This window comes from Thermobia domestica, chromosome 3 (assembly GCF_964235325.1).
Source record: "Thermobia domestica chromosome 3, izTheDome1.hap1.1, whole genome shotgun sequence".
Lineage (NCBI taxonomy): Eukaryota > Metazoa > Arthropoda > Insecta > Zygentoma > Lepismatidae > Thermobia > Thermobia domestica.
In genome coordinates this window covers 256,508,698-256,522,257 of record NC_137456.1, presented here as the reverse complement: position 1 = coordinate 256,522,257, position 13,560 = coordinate 256,508,698, and positions in this window count along the sequence as shown.

The following is a 13,560-nucleotide window of genomic DNA, read 5'->3' as shown; positions in this document are numbered from 1 at the left end:
CATATGTATCCTGTGACTTGACCAGTTTTTTTTATCCTCAATTTGAACCATCATACTCCGTACACCTGTGGAAGATCATTTTTTTTTAAAATCCGAACCATGTATAAACATATACGAAAGTGATCCTAATGAAAGGTCTCGTGAAGTGTCCCAGTGTTGGATAAATAACTTGAAATTATTCGATTAATAAATTTGGAAATAGACCGTCTAAGAGGAGAAACTTCCTCTAGTGAAAGTTATTTTCTCGAAATCCCTAGATGGGTATAGACGTAGCAGTGTGCGATTGCAGATATAAACTGTTACCAGTTACAAACCAAATATAGACGACGAATGGTTTTGTAAACCAATAGATATATATATATACATATAGAGATATATATAAATGACCACAAACTAAGTTAAATGGAGCGAAACGTTTTGGACACTACGACTAGTGCGTGAGTTGTGATTTGGACGCTCGAAATTATTAATATTTTAATATCTCGACGTGAGGTAGAGACTCATATAAGTTCTAATACACCAAAAGGTTTTTTTCTTTCCTCTTTGTCCAATTTTTTTTTTTTTTAAGTGAAATAAGTGTCTTATTTGCGTATGTCGCAAATCATAATTTGTTTTAGCATGCCTAAGATATGATACATGTAATTATTTTTTTTTATCTTCTTTTTCATTTGTCAATACGATTGAATATATAAAAAATTACTAAAATATAATACTATGTACTCTATTAATATATAACCAAGAACTTGTGCTTTTAATATTTTCTTCATAATTATATGTTTGTCTTTCTTTTTTCACTATGAATGTAATAAACTATTTGTACCCTTGTAGTTAGTTGGTTTCCTTTAACCATATATACACTGTCCTGAGTGAGTGAGCGAGTGAATGCATGATAGATTTAATATAAGCAATTCTAATGATATCATTTGTCATATTAACATCTGTAATATATGTGTCATGTTTTAATATATGTGTTAAGGTAAATAACCTAGGTCATGAAGGACCGTCACTAATGGTTTAAATCGGCTCGAGGAGTGAAGCAAAAATAGCAGGATAAGCCTAAATACGACATCTTTCTTCCAGGAAGTTGAGACTTCGATTGATACAACACATAAATTTATATTGAGTTTATAAGTTTGATTTTTTTTTTCCTCTTGGCTAATTCATATGTGTGGTCGATCCTAGAGGACAGAGTTCAGATGCTGGATAGCTATCAGTCACCGGTCGGAATAACATTACAAAGAATTAAATTTCACTTTTCTCATTCCCAGGTCTAGGTCTGGGCAACCCCATGATCGTGGTGCCTGGAGCTAGGTCTGGGTGGTATGAGGGAACATGTGTCTATTCCGAAGCATTCCAAAATTGATTAGTTGTTAATAACATTTAGAATGATTCATTTTTCAACGACTTTCCCGACCTTTTTACTATATTTCCGGAATTATCCAGTAATCTGTTTCTCATTAAAATACCCTATCTCTTTTCTTTCTTCTTTACCTACCTCCTTCTTTTACCCTTCTACTTTCTTCTCTTTCTTTCCTATTTCTAAATGAAAGAAAACGGAGTCATGATTGAGAGTAGTCGCTATTGGCACGGTCAATAAGTTGTTTCGATGAGTTTTCTTCGGGAGTCCGATATGGAATAATTAACAATAACAAAAGGTTTATTGGAAGTTACTCTATTGGAAAATAATCTGGATTTCAATCAGTAAGTGATGTTTCGTAATCGTCCTCATTAAAGAGAATTAATTTTAGCGACTCCTCTCCAACTCTACATTAGCTCTTTTATCTTCGTTAAATTTTTACGTCTTCTTTCAATTTTGGCTAACCGTGACAGGACCTGTTGCCCTAGAAACGGCGGTTTCTATGGCAACGGACAAAACGTTTTCTTTCAATTTTGGCGACCGTTGACATCGGACAGTTACCATGGAAACAATTGTTTTCCCTGGTAACGAATCTGAAATTATTTATTAAACACTGTTTAGGATCGAGCACATATTGACTTGGCCACAAAAGGTGGATAATTAAAAAGTTACAGTGAGATTAGATAGTCGTAGTCATTGGCTGTTCTGCTATCTTTGTCTCTCTCTGTAGAAAGGGGGAAATGAAGGAATTTGTCAAATTCTAAAATTTGAAAATGCTGGAAGTTGACCCAAGGAGGGAATTAGATAGGAGTCCCTTAATTTATGAATAGTACCTGAATAATAAGTCTTGTTAGTTGATAAGTATATAATTGCATGTGTTTATATTGTGTCTTTTTGGGTGTAAGCTATGGCAACCAATAGAGAAGTCGTATCACACGAGAACGCGGAAGTCTCATGTACACAATGTACATTAGAAAGTAGTGAGAAAAGAGCTCGCGTCTCTCGTAGGCTAGTGAGGTGTCACGAATGTGGGCTGAAATGGATTCATTTCAGTTGTACCAATTTAGAGGATACTGCGGAAAATGCAGAAAAGGTACGGGCTGGTGAGATAGTTAAATATTGTAAAGAATGTGAGGGGAAGCTCCACCAGTCGCGTGAACCCATGAGTTTATCCTCTGAAAAAGAAAATGAGCATCCCGATTCGGATGGTGAGCGAGGGTATAGTACTCCGAAGAACCGAGGCCAAATATCTCCAGTGGAGATATCTGACCTCGATGATGATGAAAGAGATGGGGATCCAATTGGTGATAAACCCAAAGAAAAGCAAAGGAAGACTGGGTCGTCTAATAATGATGCTCTCCTCCTTTCATTACAACAAATGCTACAGGAAATGAGACGCGAAATGAATGAAAATAGCCGCGAAATAAATGAAAAAATAGATAATAATAGCCGAGAGATGAGACGCGAAATGAATAAGAATAGCCGGGAAATGAATGAAAAAATAGATGCCTCGAACCGAGAAACCGAATCTCGATTCGAAGTATTAACTCACAAAATAGACAACATATGTTTGGACTTTGCTTCCTCAATAAACAAATTGAGAGAGCAAACGTCTACTGACATCGATTTGGTCAGATGCGAGGCTCAACAGTCCATAAAGCAACTTCAGCAGGAGACTGAAAGTAAATTAGATCATGTAAATTCTGAAATTGAAGAAATGGATACAAAATTACATAAAATCGACAATAAACTAGAAACACAGCAGGCCGAAATTGATAGTTTAAAGTCAACCTTGTCAGACTTATCATTGAAAACCGAACTGGAAGTAACTGACCAGAAAATTTCGAAAATTCAGAACGACATAGTAAATATTCGAAAAGAAATGACAAAATCTAGTCGCGAAAAATCAGAGGTAACCTATACTTTCCCCGGTAGCGATTTCTCAGAAATATTACCTGCGACAACAACTACATGTAGCGCAGGAAAAGAAAATTTAATGTCGGTTGATGCACGGGATATTGCGACGCACTACCCCATGCATCGGTCAGAACCAAAGTCGTGGTTCAATTCTAATAGTGTGCCGAATCAGTCGAGTGTTGTGACGACTACGGTCACTAGTGTGAGTGCTCCCTCCTTACATGGAGGTATTCAATCACATAGCGTGTTGCCGGGAAGAGGAGATGGGTGCCATTCTGAGTCGTTGTTCACGGGTGCGATTGGTCCGGGGATGGAGCCCAACATATTTAATACGACCAATAGAATCCCTTTTAATTACATGGGTAATTATAACACCGCTACTACGTCGTCGGTGGTAAATCCGGTGACGACTCCGATTGTGCAGGATAATATGTTAATTCCCACTAACTATTCCCCTGCTTATGTTAGTATGGGTTCCAAGGTTTCGCTGAGGGACATCGAACGTTTTCCCACTTTTGATGGGAATATTACCAATGGACAGCCTCGTGTTTTTCTGCGTAGATTGCAGCAGTGTTTAGAAATGTATCGGCTGACCGATAGAGAACGTTTACAAATAGTGGAAAAACTTTTAATTGCAGCATCAGGCGCGTGGTTTGCTTCTATTAAATATAGAATCCATACGTTTGACGATTTCCTGATCCTTTTCAAGGAAGAATACTGCAATGAACATATAGAGAGGCTTCAGAAACGCAACCTCCAATCTTTAAGATATGATCGAGCCAAGTATGGGTCCCTTCTGGACTATGCTTGGAAGATCATAGAATTGTACTATCAGATTGCAGAAAATCCATCGCAAGCCGAGCTAGTGGACATAATAGTGAACGCTCTTCCACCAGATGAGTCGCGGGCTATTGCTTCCCACTTATGCCAAACGGTGCGAGAAGTTACGTCACGCCTAGCTGCCCTGTGTGGGAAAGAAACTGGAGGCCCACCAAAGAGGTATTTCGCCAGACAGGCAAAAATTGTGAAACCCGTGAAAAGCAAGGCAACGGCTAGTTGCCAAACGGACTTTCTGAGTTACACCCAAGCTGGATCTCGCTATCCGAGTGGGAGTGGCTCAGAAAGCAATCAATACAATGGTCGACGCCTGTTCCGTAACCGACCGATGTTTAACAATCGCCCCTATGACCGCACAATGGGGGAATCGAACCCGAATAGGGACGATAATAGGAGGAACTTTAACGGGGCGTACCGGAGAAGAGAAAACGGTAATGGTCAAAACGGCAATGTTAACAATAACTGTGCAAGTAGATCTCAGAATTCTGTCCCTTCGCAAATACCAACTAATGGCGGAAATGGAATTCTAGCCACTCGAGGGATTGATAGTCGCGAGACCGCTGTCAAATCGACAAACTAATTCCGCAACTACCTGGTGAAATGAGGAAGGATAGTTATATGAGTTGTCTCTTTCAATATCTCAGCTGGAACTCCTGTCAGTTCTGTTCCTTTGTGAACATTTAGCAGTTAAATTATTGAAAAATTGCGCTGTTTTACACAATCTAAAAGGTGAAAGTATCGGAACTCACAATTTCCAGAATCTTAAGCTTTTCAACTGTACTGAGGACAAAAAACGGGAACTTCTATCTCAATACCCAAAGTGAATGTTACACTGTCTCATTTGAGTGCATGAGAGTATGAGTGAGTAGTTAGTTTATTAGTATTAATACATGTTAATTCTATTCAACAAAATTTTGTTATTCAAACAAAATTTTTTTTAACGACGCCGGGGAACTGTAATATGCCATTACAGTCTAATGAGATTATGTTTTTAATAGGAGGGTGCCCGAAATTTTTTTGCACCGACTGTACTTGATGTTTAACAAAAATTTCTGGCTGTTCATATAATTCGTAATTTTATTTGTTATTCTATTTCAAATTAACATGGAAAAACTGTAAAAAATTCATTGGGAATGATAGTTTTGGGAATCAATACCTTTATTTATATTTTAAATTAGTTATAAGTTTTGTATATGGATATGTAAATGGATTATTACAGTTCTTACGGTGTCAGTGCTATCTGAAAACATAGATCCACTATTGGACGGAACTTTCCAGATCAAATAATCAATCTAAAATTCGACAGAATTTTCAGGACCACCCTTCACCTCTCTTTTAGATACCTAGGTCCTTCTAAAATCTAGTTTAATCCAGATTTTACCAAATTTTATTCGCTTCAAAGCCCCACCGCCAAAATGCTTAGTTTTGATTGGCTGATAAACCCACGCTATGATATTAGGGCGCAATTATTCCATTCTACGCCGGAAAATCTCGCTGACAACAGCCAGATTCGGATCTCCAGCTCAGAAAGATAAAAATGAGCTAGAAAAACTGCAGTAAAAGGTAAAACTAATATAATAGTCGAATAACTACCAAGCAGGAAGCTACGGAGCCATAATTTGTTAGTTTTTCATAGTAAAAACCGGACTGAAGAAATAAAAAATAGATGACGCCATGTTGTGCAGATATTGTTAGTTATGGACAGGCTTTGTAAAGTGCATCAGTTTGCGAGTTTTCTTAGGAATCTATAAACAGTTTCGGAGGAGTGGTGTTTTCTCCCTTAAAATATTCTTATCCTTAAAATTATTCCTTTTCTAGTTACGTAAGGCCTGCCTCACTACCGTTTGTGTTCGTGTATGTAGTGGATGTGATTTCTTTTGTATTTATCTAGTAGTAACATGGCGGTATTTAATTTTGTGGTAGTCAGTCCAGTAATCACAATGCACGTGTAAATTTCAGTAAGGGCTCCTATCTGACTCCCAAATTGGGAGTACGGCTTCCAGCGGGATGAGTTGAACATTCAGTTTGTTCCGGGTTCCTGCCCCTTCAGGGCAGGGGTCCTATTGTTAGCTAATACTCTGATATGTCCCCTCAGGGCATCGATTAAACAGGTTGATTTCAAGAATATGATTTAGTAAATATAAGGGCCAGTTGGCCCTTTTCATTTCGTTCCTTTCGTTACCTTTCATAGAGCCGATTTAACATGGTAAAATCTTGAATGATTTCTGTGTATATTTATTAGTATAACATGTATTAATGTAGTGTGTAGTATGAATGTGGCATGATGTGTCTTGTAGTTCGAGTAGTATGTGTATATTTGTAATGTAGTATCAGTGATAGTGATAATTAAGTGATGAAAGAGTGTGTTGGACAGTGTAGTATTTACTATGCGATAAATTTTTATTACTCCGTCATTAAGTGAACGTAATATAGTATAACAATTCCGTGTACAAGGTCACATTCAGTTGTTCAAGGGTTCATTATATCGTCGCTAGCCCTAGTGTCAAAAGTCAGTACTAACCGCCATTCTTCTGTCGAGGTGCTTAGTGATTTAGTTTTCGTGAAATTGACCTTTCTTTTCAAAATAAAACCTAGAAGGTATAATTCACAGCCCATATGAATGTACAGTTAGGTCAAGTGACCCAAAATTGAGGACCTTGCCGGACAAAGGGCACATAGAGTAAAAGTGTACTTTCGGGAATGAGCTCTCAAAGTTAAGAGTTGTAATTTATATTTAGTTATAATTAAAGAAACACCTGTGATGAATATTTTTTGGTGGGACATTTCATTCTTTATATGTTAGTGATATTACTATGGTGATTACTGAAAAAGTACTTTTAGTAAAAAATAAAAGTTGTAAGACATGTTATGTGCCCTTTTTCCAGCAACCAGTTATCATGTTTGGAAACAAAACACAAGTTTTAAAAGAACAAACTTTATTACAAAATTACATACCTAAATCATAGAAAGGATGTTTTGTTAGGTCTAGTTAGGCCTCAGCGTTCTCTTCAAGCAAACTTTCCAGCCAGTTTTGGTCCTCAGCGGTCAAGTACTTCATCAGACTTCTAACATCAACCATTTTAGCTTGTGACACTTGAGGAAATAGCACTGTTGTTGGTTGAACTTGTGCTAATGTTGCTTTATTAACATTTTTCATGAACTTGAAAGGCGAGTAGGTAGGGATGAAATTGGGAGAACACAATACAGTTCCATCACATTTGTATTTGATCATTACATATTTCATGATAGTGAACTTCAGATGTTTTGAAGTCTTTTGAATGTTTAAAAAAAAAGGTTCAAGGCTCTCGTCCCAACTTTTGATCAGATTTCGATCCATTATTACAGTAAAGGGGCTGGGTTTCTGCCGAGCTTGAACCATAGCTTGAAGCCATGGTTTTGCAGTTCCAATGACCTCTTTCTTTTTTATATGAGACCGAACGAGCCCAAAGTTCCGATCACACTGTGTGAAAGAATGTCCCCTAACTGGAAACAACTGAATTAGTTCAACATTAAACACTTTGCTGAACCAAGAGCAAAACTTAATCATTGTAGCATTGCGGTTCTGTCCTCCCGCAGAGTCTGATAACAAAACAATAGTTTTTACTTGTGATGTTTCTACATATTTTTTAAGGCAATCATACAAAAATGAAGCCACACTGTTCGAGTTCTTACATGCTTGTGATTCCATGAAACAGTAAAAGTAAGACTCGTCATCATTAAAAACATGTACATTGAATGCATATAGCCATAAAAGCCTTTTATAGAATTGGCTGTTAACATTCAGCCTTGGCACCGCGTAGTTTTGTGCATAATCAAATTCACATACCAAAAAAGATGGATCATTTTTTGCTTTTTCAATGTACTCATTTCTTAAAGCTTGTCTTCTCTTATACTTCCTCTGATGAACCTGATACGGTACTTTGATTGGGTCATTAGGATTTCTTGCCAGTTTTTCTTTGCACTCTGTGCAATAATCACATACATCACTTTTAGGTGCTCTTATACCAAATTCATTACTAAACTTAGACTTAAAACACTTAAAATAGTGGGGGTAGCCCATTTTCAAGTTTTCATTAGTTTCAGCCCTATAAAACTCTTGAAACATAGTGTACAACGTTTTAATGTTGAGCTCTGGGTTGTCAAAGTATTTGAGAGAGGTTTTATTACCACTATAATGGCTTAGGCTGTGTGGAATTGATTCAAGGTGCGTCTTCATCAAATGCAAAACGTTCGGTTTCAATTTGTGGGGCCGGTTGGTGTGATGACCTCTCCGTTCTGTAAAGTCTTGTGAATTCAACATTTTTTGTTGGATTACCCTTATTCTTTTAGGACTAACTTGTAGTAGTTTCCTTAAGAAACCCTGACAAACTGATACATTCAAACCACCAACGTTTAGGCTATAGGTCCATGTATTGATTCGGGCCTTTTTGGGATGAATGGCGTGAGTTTTAAGTTCTGTTTTTGTTATACAATTAGAAATAAATGAGTCTTGGAGCTCTTTACCTTGATTATAAAAGAACGAAAATAATTCTTCCTGATGTTCTTTAGTAAAACGAATACAACACTTCTCACTACAACAATCAGGAACATAACCAAACTGTTTGCCACTTACAGTCTTCCCACATCTGTTTACATACATTTCACCTTTAAGTCGATTCACTTTAGCATTTTCACGTTTAAGATTTATATTGTTACTGTATGATTTACGTTTACGTTTAGCTTTTGACTGCTCCATTGCTTTAAATATCTGTTATTTAATAATAAACTTCCTTTATAAATGTAACCTCAAAACAACAGGCAAAATACGTAAACACCACTGTTGTCTGCTGCCGACTATTTCTTTGTTCTTTCCAGCTGCACAGATTCAAAAAAAGTTTTGCCACAGACTAACGAATAGAGATTTTTGTTTGAAACTTTCTGGGCACAATCACAACAACATGGCGGATCGTTTAAAACGATTGCCGGAAAAAGGGCACATAGACCTATGTTCCCTTTGTCCGGCAAGGCCCACAATTAATATATTCTGAAAATTTCAACATTCTGCTTAGTCTAGAACCTGAGATATTTAAGTAAATAAACAATACGTAAATTTTTAACAGAAGTTGGGCGATATGATGCTAGTTCTTCGCTTTGAAATTATATTAAATGTTCATTTTTCTTCGTGGCTGCAGAAGCTTATTGTTGCTGCAGAATTTCATAAACATTAAACATTATCGCAGATAATTCTATTTTTCAGTGAACATACGTACGATTTTTTTTTCTTGTTCTTAATAAAGCTACCAGGTATTACATAGTATTGTGTGTGGGATGAAAGAGTCTTGGGTTCGAGTGAGGTTGTCGTGCGGTGATCGGAATGGGAAATGTTTGTAGTGATTATAGATTTTAAAGTATTATGATGAAATGTGTAAATAGGCTGGGCGTAGATAGAGGAAACAGGGTGTTTGTAGAATATAGCGTCGTGGCAAATGAATATTAATGTGAATATGAATATTAATAAGTATATGAATATTGTAGTAAATGAATATAGAATATAGGACACCCATATAGTTTAAAATATATAGTAGCCCAGTGAATACTTCGCCGCGTGTTGATATATAGATATTGAATAGAGACGTATAGCTACAAACATCTCAGGTTCCGACCCCTGCACCATAATATCACGCGGACCGGAGGGCGATATATAGTCGGATTATGGTAGTACTTTGTAGTTTTATGTGTCATAATAATAATCAACCATAGTAATACCATCTGATAGAATGGGTAGCATCATATAAACGCAGACTAGACATATTGAATAATAAATTATGAAAAGACAGTAGTAGTTATACAACAGGGCTGTAGTGAATTATATTTTCTGGTCGGTTTTTAAAATAGAATATCCTGCTCCGTGAGATTTTTTTTTTCCCACGTTACCTACTCGGGCTAGCTTACAATGTTCATGGAGGCGACAGCTCTGACTGGGTACAGAATCAAAACAATTAGTTATTGAAATTTATTTTAGCGTACCCGGACGTCGACCCCTAGTCCCCTTAAGTATTTTCATGTCTTTTCTTAGTTTAATTAGATGAGGGAAATTAACGACGTCCCAGACTGTGGCATGTCTGCGCAGGGTAGCCATCGGTGAAATTTGGTTATTGAAATCACCGATCCAAAATTCAGTTTATTTAAATTTTTTTTATTTTGGCAAACTCTAATTAGGGATATCTTAGCTATTACTCTAATTTCATTACTATTCTGGAATCTTCTAGTTTCCAAGAGGTCGGATGATTTTTTTTCTTTTGAAATCCTAAATTAACGCCGTCTCTAACCTTCCGGAGGATTTCGGGGTCTGCAAGGGTGTTGACCGGATACGGTGAGTGGTGGGATTTCCCTAAAGCCTTTGTCTTTCCGAAAATCCCATTGTGGACACAGACTTGTCTCATCTTCGCAGACAGTTTTATCGGCTATTTATTTGGTAAGCCGAACCCTTTTTGGCATATTAAGAATATTTTGGCTATGGATTTTGTTGAGAGCGAAATTCGACTTCTAACTTTGTAGCGTTAGTTATTTCTCACTTAAGTCTTTGGCGCCCCTATTCTTAGTCTTCCTTCTTCTCTATCTCTCTCTCTCTGTCTTCATTTCTTCAAGTATTTTTTTAAATTTTTTTTTTCAACCTCCCCCCCCCCCCAAGATTTCGAACTTGTTACTTACGATTTATTTAACGTACAACTCTGATCTGAAATTACCAGCTGAGACGTTGCAAGACACGATTCATGAATGGAGTAGATAATGATTGGGTCCTCCATCACATTTTGACCTATCGCTGAAATGAACAAAGACTTAGTATTTGACGACACTTCGATTACGTTCTTTCACCGTCGTTCCTCTTAAGTTTCTTTTTAATCCATTGGTCACTTTCCTTTCTGTTTCGGTTTTCAATTACCTTGTAGTTAACCTGGGCCCAGAAATTGTATTTTGATTTACCTAGTTATATCTAGAAATGCTCTGTGTTACGTGCCTGCCTCACAAAGTTTTTTTTTCTCCTTCATGATTTAAACACGAATTGATTATATAAAAGTTAAAATTTATAGACGCGCGGTATCAGATAAAATTTAATTTGTTTCCAAATGTAATGTTGGAAGTCATTTGTTTTCTTGGACAATGTTGCAACCTTGTAAAATTTTATTGTAGGGGTGATTAATTTAAATGTGTGCGCATTTATTATAAATATATATATATAGAGAGAGAAATAAATACTTCGAAATATATGTGTAATTAGTATGTGAATATGATGTTAAAGTAAAAGTATGATATTAAATGTATTATGAATATATGTAAGAGCGCTCGTGTCTGTCCCCCTAGACGTGTATTGGTTGCTATAGTTTACCAGAAGTCTTCCGACGAATTTAAGAACGTAGATTTTGTTAAGAATACCGCCGTGCACTTAAGTAATTTTCCTTTTCCTCTGAATCAATGTAAGTGATAACCTCTGTACTTATATAATGGCATGCATTGAAAAAATATCGGCAGGTCTAAACGTAACCCACATCATAACAAATATTATCCCTGAACAATTAACCTAAAACCATTGTGGAAAGTGTACCTTGAATCCGTCTCACCTTCATATGTATCCTGTGACTTGACCAGTTTTTTTTATCCTCAATTTGAACCATCATACTCCGTACACCTGTGGAAGATCATTTTTTTTTTAATCCGAACCATGTATAAACATATACGAAAGTGATCCTAATGAAAGGTCTCGTGAAGTGTCCCAGTGTTGGATAAATAACTTGAAATTATTCGATTAATAAATTTGGAAATAGACCGTCTAAGAGGAGAAACTTCCTCTAGTGAAAGTTATTTTCTCGAAATCCCTAGATGGGTATAGACGTAGCAGTGTGCGATTGCAGATATAAACTGTTACCAGTTACAAACCAAATATAGACGACGAATGGTTTTGTAAACCAATAGATATATATATATACATATAGAGATATATATAAATGACCACAAACTAAGTTAAATGGAGCGAAACGTTTTGGACACTACGACTAGTGCGTGAGTTGTGATTTGGACGCTCGAAATTATTAATATTTTAATATCTCGACGTGAGGTAGAGACTCATATAAGTTCTAATACACCAAAAGGTTTTTTTCTTTCCTCTTTGTCCATTTTTTTTTTTTTAAGTGAAATAAGTGTCTTATTTGCGTATGTCGCAAATCATAATTTGTTTTAGCATGCCTAAGATATGATACATGTAATTATTTTTTTTTATCTTCTTTTTCATTTGTCAATACGATTGAATATATAAAAAATTACTAAAATATAATACTATGTACTCTATTAATATATAACCAAGAACTTGTGCTTTTAATATTTTCTTCATAATTATATGTTTGTCTTTCTTTTTTCACTATGAATGTAATAAACTATTTGTACCCTTGTAGTTAGTTGGTTTCCTTTAACCATATATACACTGTCCTGAGTGAGTGAGCGAGTGAATGCATGATAGATTTAATATAAGCAATTCTAATGATATCATTTGTCATATTAACATCTGTAATATATGTGTCATGTTTTAATATATGTGTTAAGGTAAATAACCTAGGTCATGAAGGACCGTCACTAATGGTTTAAATCGGCTCGAGGAGTGAAGCAAAAATAGCAGGATAAGCCTAAATACGACATCTTTCTTCCAGGAAGTTGAGACTTCGATTGATACAACACATAAATTTATATTGAGTTTATAAGTTTGATTTTTTTTTCCTCTTGGCTAATTCATATGTGTGGTCGATCCTAGAGGACAGAGTTCAGATGCTGGATAGCTATCAGTCACCGGTCGGAATAACATTACAAAGAATTAAATTTCACTTTTCTCATTCCCAGGTCTAGGTCTGGGCAACCCCATGATCGTGGTGCCTGGAGCTAGGTCTGGGTGGTATGAGGGAACATGTGTCTATTCCGAAGCATTCCAAAATTGATTAGTTGTTAATAACATTTAGAATGATTCATTTTTCAACGACTTTCCCGACCTTTTTACTATATTTCCGGAATTATCCAGTAATCTGTTTCTCATTAAAATACCCTATCTCTTTTCTTTCTTCTTTACCTACCTCCTTCTTTTACCCTTCTACTTTCTTCTCTTTCTTTCCTATTTCTAAATGAAAGAAAACGGAGTCATGATTGAGAGTAGTCGCTATTGGCACGGTCAATAAGTTGTTTCGATGAGTTTTCTTCGGGAGTCCGATATGGAATAATTAACAATAACAAAAGGTTTATTGGAAGTTACTCTATTGGAAAATAATCTGGATTTCAATCAGTAAGTGATGTTTCGTAATCGTCCTCATTAAAGAGAATTAATTTTAGCGACTCCTCTCCAACTCTACATTAGCTCTTTTATCTTCGTTAAATTTTTACGTCTTCTTTCAATTTTGGCTAACCGTGACAGGACCTGTTGCCCTAGAAACGGC